Below are 6988 nucleotides of genomic sequence, written 5' to 3'. Positions count from 1 at the left end.
TAGTGGTTCTGGATCTTGGAATTGTCCCTGAATATTCTCCGGATTCTCAATTGTGAGGTCTGGTTCAAAAGATGGATTATCGGAAATTTGAGTTGGAGTTCTTGGTCGACTAGATGATGATTCTAAAGAAAAATCAACGGCGACAATATTGGCTAGATGTCTTGATCGAGTTATAGGTGGTGAACGTATGAAAGGTGGTGAACGTTTTACTCGGTGCATTCACTGAATATCCTATTAGTTTTTAAAAGGAAAGAAAAATTATAATAAGTTATCCAATCAATAGACTTTTCTGATTTTGCCCACGTTTCGAATAGCCAAAAGATGCAGCAGAGGGGCAGGATTCGTTTGGTCTCAATATAATTGAGTACTGTTTGGCTCCAATAACCCGGTCCACGTACAAATCCAACTATTACTACGAACCAGAAAATTTTGATGTCTATCAATTTAACCACTTAAAATAAATTTTCGTAATTTTAAGAAATTTAGAGAAGAAGTAGAAAAAATTCTAAGTCCTAAAAACTAGAATGGCGAGAAATAAGAAAGAAATAGATTGCGCGTCGAAAAAGGTCGAAAAATAAAAGGTCGAAAAATAGGCGTCGAAAAATAAAAATAAGAAAGTAGCGCGAAAAACGGCGTCGCAAAATTCTAAAGTACCTAAATCTTAGTCTAAGGAATAAGCACTTAAGGGATTTTACGGCAAACCTAAAAATTCTAGAAATAAAAATAACTATGCAAAACTATACTTAATACTAAAAATTGTAACTATAGTCTAAAAATCTAAAGGTAATAAAACTTAAAAAAAAATTATTATTTATTATTTTTTTAAAAAAAAAAATTTTTAAATTTTTTTTTTTTTTTTTAAAAAAACGAATTTTTTTTTTTACAAAATTTTTTTTTTTTTTTTTTTTAAAAAAACGAATTTTTTTTCTTAAAAAAAACGTTTTTTTTTTTACAACTTTTTTTTTTTTTAAAAAACGATTTTTTTTTACAAATTAATATTTTTTTATAATTATTATTTTTTTTCAAAACTTTTTTTTTTAATTCATTTACTATTCATGAATAGTAAATGAAAATAAATTAATTAATTTACTATTCACATGAAAGCGACATGATAGAAATTATTAATTACAGGTTACATAATATACCCCTGAAGTATTTAATAAATACGACTTTTTAAAACTTTACGTATTTTGATTCTAAAATATTATTATATTATTATATTTTATTTCAATATTATTATATTATTATATTTTATTTCAATATTATTATAATTAAAAATATAGCATTTTAGCGCTCCCCGGCAGCGGCGCCAAAAACTTGATGTGGTAGCGTGGGGTTACGAAATTACTATTATTTTTAATACAAAATACTACAAAATATGACACAAGTTTTATTAATTTACGGATGGGATATACCTAAACCTTGCTACAACACTATAGGCAGTGTACCTAATCGTAGAGTAGTGTAGTTTTTAGTAAGTCCGGTTCATTCCACAGGGAGCTGGTGATACTTACTATATTTTTAACTATATTTATACAAAATATATATAATTATATAAGTAGTAATATTATTATAAAAGGGGGGTTTTACCGTTTAATGACCGGTTTGTCGATTCTATATTTTAAGCGCAAAGATAAATGACAATAATTAAAGTGCGTAAAATAAATAAATGACGATAAATAAAATAACAATAAATAAAATTGCGATAGAATATGAAATAAAAGGATTATGCTTATTTAAACTTCCGTAATCATGATGTTTGACGTTTTGATTTTAATTAATTGTTACTCGGGTTAATTGTCCTTTGTCATGGTTTATTTGATACCTATCTGGTTTTTATCCATAATAGTCCATCGGTCATAAATATAAAGTGCGAGTGTCCTCGTCAAATTACCCTTATACCCGAAGTCAAATATTCCAACTAATTAAGGATTTAAACTGTGACGCAGTTATCACTTCTGTCAACAATTACACCAGTTATCACTGTATGTAATCTACCCCTGTTTTGATTAGATATGAATATTAATTTACCCACTTGATCAGTTTGAATAATCAATTACCCAACCCGAATAATTAATTAAATGATTATAATAGATTCCATATGAACGTCACTAAATAGGACAACCATAATCATTATTAATTATTAGGATAATTAATTTGAAGATAGGTTCGACAGACTCCAATGAGTTGTCACTCAATTAGACAATACCCCCCATCTATTAATAGTCAATAGTCCAATTTCCACAAGTGTCGGTCTTTTGCCCAAACCTTAATTATGGTACAAAGCCCAATTACCCAATTTTAGTAATTAGCCCAACATCATGATTACTTCGTTTTAAATAAGCATAATAATAACTTAGCTACGAGACATTAATATAAAAAGGTTGAACATAACTTACAATGATTAAAAATAGCGTAGCGTTACACGGACAGAATTTCGACTTACACACTCAAACGATCTCTATCATAAATCTTATTATTATCATAATTTAAAATTAAAATTAAGATTATTGTTATATCTTATTACATTAACATTATGATAGAGATTTTTAGATATTGATATTGATAATAGATTTTTAGGATAGAAAAAGGGATGCTTTTAAATTGATCGATAATCATCGCCTTTTATAGGCAAAATATGAAATTGAATTTTCATTTACGACCCCTGAACTATGCTAAATTAACAACTTTTTATTATTTAATATTATTCTTATTATGAATTATTTAAATATTATATTTTATTCTTGTGCATAGTTGACTCGTAATTTTTACACCGTTGCGTCGAACGTTGAGAGTTGACTCATGTCCCGGTTCCGGATTTTCGAACGTCCTTGCGTACTATTTTATATCGTGTACTTTGCGTTTTGTAACTTGTACTCTTGTCATTTTTAGACGTTCTTCATCAATAATTTGAACCTTTTTAATTGTATCTTGTACTTTTGAGCTTTTTGGACCTTTTTGTCTTCAATTTGTCGAATCTGCCTTTTGTCTTCGCACTTATTTAATATAAACGAATATCACTTGAAAATGGAACAATTGCAACTAAAATCTTGTCTTTCTTGGGGGATAATGCTATGAAATATATGTTCCTTTTTAGCCTTATCACCTGTCAATTTTCGATGTAAAGAAAGTTTGTCTTTTAAAAACAAATGCAATGTTTGTAAAATATATCATATAGAGGTCAAATACCTCGCGATGTAATCAACTATTGTGAATCGTTTATAATGTATATGAACGGGTCCTTTCAGTATGTGCAACGCCAACGAAGACTAAATCCTAATATGCAAGATGTTGTTAAGAAAGAAATTATTACACTGCTTGATACAGGTTTAATTTATCCAATTTCTGATAGTCCATGGGTAAGCCCAGTTCAATGCGTACCTAAGAAGGGTGGCATGACTGTCATCACAAATGAGAAAAATGAGCTCATTCCTACTAGGACTGTAACAGGATGGCGTGTTTGTATTGATTATAGAAAATTAAATGACGCCACCAGAAAAGATCACTTTCCCTTATCTTTTATTGATCAAATATTGGAAAGATTAGCCGAAAATAGTTACTATTGTTTTCTTGATGGTTTTTCCGGATATTTTCAAATTCCAATAGCACCTGAGGACCAATAGAAAACCACATTCACATGCCCTTATGGTACTTTTGCTTATAAACGCATGCCATTTGGACTTTGCAACGCCCCTGCAACCTTTCAAAGGTGCATGATGGCAATTTTTCACGACATGATAGAAGAATGCATGGAAGTTTTCATGGATGACTTTTCAGTCTTCGGTGATACTTTTGAAACATGTCTAGTTAATCTTGAACGAATGCTTATTAGATGCGAACAATCAAATCTAGTACTTAATTGGGAGAAATGCCATTTCATGGTTAAAGAAGGCATCGTTCTTGGTCATAAAATTTCAAAAGAAGGAATTGAAGTGGATAGAGCTAAAGTAGAAGTAATTGCTAAACTTCCACATCCCACCAATGTTAGAGGAGTTAGGAGTTTTCTAGGGCATGCCGGTTTTTACCGACATTTCATAAAAGATTTTTCTAAAATTGCCACTCCTATGAATAAACTCCTAGAAAAGGATGCTCCATTCATCTTTTCAGATGAATGCATCAAATCTTTTAATATTCTTAAAGAAAAACTCACTAATGCGCCGATCATGATAACTCCAAATTGGAATCTACCATTTGAACTTATGTGCGATGCAAGTGATTTTGCAATGGGAGCCGTTTTAGGACAAATGATTGAAAAACGATTTCAACCTATTTATTACGCTAGTAAGACATTACAAGGAGCACAAACGAATTACACAGCTACTAAAAAAGAACTCCTTGCTATTGTCTTTGCTTTTGATAAATTTCGATCATATCTCGTTCTAGCTAAAACGGTGGTCTATACCGACCATTCTGCTCTTAGATACCTATTTTCGAAACAAGATGCTAAACCAAGATTAATCCGTTGGATCTTACTCTTACAAGAGTTTGATATTGAAATTCGAGATAAAAAGGGAGCAGAAAATCTCGCCGCTGATCATCTTTCTCGTCTTGAAAATCCTGAATTAGAAGTTCTAAATGAATCGGCAATACAAGACAACTTTCCTGATGAATATCTATTGAAGATAGATTATAATGAAATTCCATGGTTTGCAGACTATGCAAACTACTTAGTATGTGGATTCCTTGAAAAAGGATTATCGTACCAAAAATGAAAGAAATTCTTTAGTGATATAAAACACTATTTCTGGGAAGATCCACATTTGTTTAAAAGTTGTCCCGATGGAATAATACGCCGATGTGTATTCAGAGATGAAGCTAGTAAAATCTTAAACCATTGTCACACAGGACCAACAGGAGGGCATTATGGGCCTCAACTCACAGCAAGAAAAGTTTACGATGCTGGATTCTATTGGCCTACAATTTTCAAAGACGCACACATTCTTTGCAAATCCTGTGATACTTGTCAAAGGGCCGGAAAAATAAGTCAACGTGATGAAATGCCACAAATTGTCATTCAAGTATGTGAAGTATTTGACGTTTGGAGTATTGACTTTATGGGTCCATTTCCAAAATCTCATAATAATCTCTACATTCTCGTTGCCATTGATTATGTATCTAAATGGGCGGAAGCACAAGCTCTCCTAACTAACGATGCACGAGTTGTAGTCAACTTTTTAAAACGTCTTTTTGCTAGATTTGGAACACCAAAAGCTTTAATAAGTGATCGAGGTACTCATTTTTGTAATAATCAACTTGAGAAGGTTCTCAAAAGATATGGAGTAACTCATAAAATCTTCACTGCTTATCATCCACAAACAAGTGGACAAGTTGAAAATACCAACCGAGCATTAAAACGTATTCTAGAGAAAACCGTAGGATCAAATCCGAAGGAATGGTCCATGAAATTGGAGGATGCACTATGGGCTTTTAGAACAGCCTACAAAACTCCAATTGGAACCACACCTTTTAAACTCATTTACGAAAAAGCATGTCATCTTCCAGTAGAAATTGAACACAAAGCATTTTGGGCTTTGAAGACATGTAATCCTGATTTACATGAAGCTGGACGTCTACGATTAAGTCAATTAAACGAATTAGAAGAATTGAGACATGAAGCATACGAAAATTCGTTAATCTATAAAGAAAGAACGAAGAAATGGCATGATAAAAGAATCAGAAGTTTAAAAGAATTTAAAGAAGGAGACAGAGTTCTTCTTTTCAATTCAAGATTCAAGCTATTTCCTGGAAAATTGAAATCAAGATGGTCTGGACCATTCATAGTCAAAAGAGTTTTCCCATACGGAACAATAGAGTTAATAAATTCAAATGGGATTGAATTTAAAGTTAATGGTCACAGAGTTAAACATTACATACATGATCCGATGGAAGTTGACAACGAAGTTAATCACAATTTCAACACCACATCTAACTAAGTGTGGGGAAGTTCGAATCTTTTTAGGGTAATATGTGTTTCTGTTAGAGTTAGATTTTCTGTTTTCGTGTAGTTCTCGAGAATGGAATCCGAATGGTCTTTCCCTAGCAGACCCTAAAGAACTAGTCTTCTCCCCCCATTCTGAATTTTTATTTTTTTTAGGTTTTACGAGATGAGGACTTCCTGTGAACTAAACCATGGTCTAATGCTACACGCTTTGATCACTAAACGTAATAATGACACCCTTCCAAGTGAATTGGTATCATTAATCAGAGGTAAATTGGACGGAGTAAGAAAAGAATCCAGGAACGAAAATAATAAGTTACAATTTGGTAAAGGAAAATCAAAATCCGCAGCGAAAAGAAGAGCACGACACCTTGAAAGATGTCACAAATGCGGAAAATGGTCACACGAAGGAAAATGCTCGACGAATCAGACATATTCCAATACCGAATTCGTTACTTTATGCAGAGATGGACCGTTCATATGTTTCGAAGAAAAAACGTTGAATGCTCGAGGTTACGCCTATGTAGCTATGGAAAACCAATTAGTCCGACTATCTTATGAGTGGGCTAAAGCAGGTCACTAAGAATTCTATTTTACAGGTAAGTATGTACAGTTTTTATGTTTATTTTTATTGCTTTTAACCTTTTGATAATAAACGCTAAATCGTTTGCTATAAAGTATTAAATTGGTATTCAATAAAATTAGGTTTTGCGACCGAAATTATTGATATCATACAAAAATTTATTACATCACTGCGAAATTTACCGTTTATTCTTAAGGTATAAATATCTTTAATCAATCAACCCAAAATATTTCAGAAATTCGTCAGGAGTAAAACTAGGTAATATAGCCGAAATTACTTTACCGAAAAGAGGGGCGTATATTTTTGATAATATTTGATTGATTAAAGTGGGATAAAAGACCAAAAAGATTTTTAATTTTATTTTTACCATGTTTTTAAAATTAATATTTAAAAATTAAATTAATATTGTGAACTTTTTGTAAATCAATATATTTAAGTTTGTAAATATTTGAAAAATTAATATTTTT

Source organism: Rutidosis leptorrhynchoides, chromosome 11 (genome assembly GCF_046630445.1).
Source record: "Rutidosis leptorrhynchoides isolate AG116_Rl617_1_P2 chromosome 11, CSIRO_AGI_Rlap_v1, whole genome shotgun sequence".
NCBI classification, from domain to species: Eukaryota; Viridiplantae; Streptophyta; class Magnoliopsida; order Asterales; family Asteraceae; genus Rutidosis; species Rutidosis leptorrhynchoides.
This window is presented reverse-complemented; position numbering follows the sequence as displayed.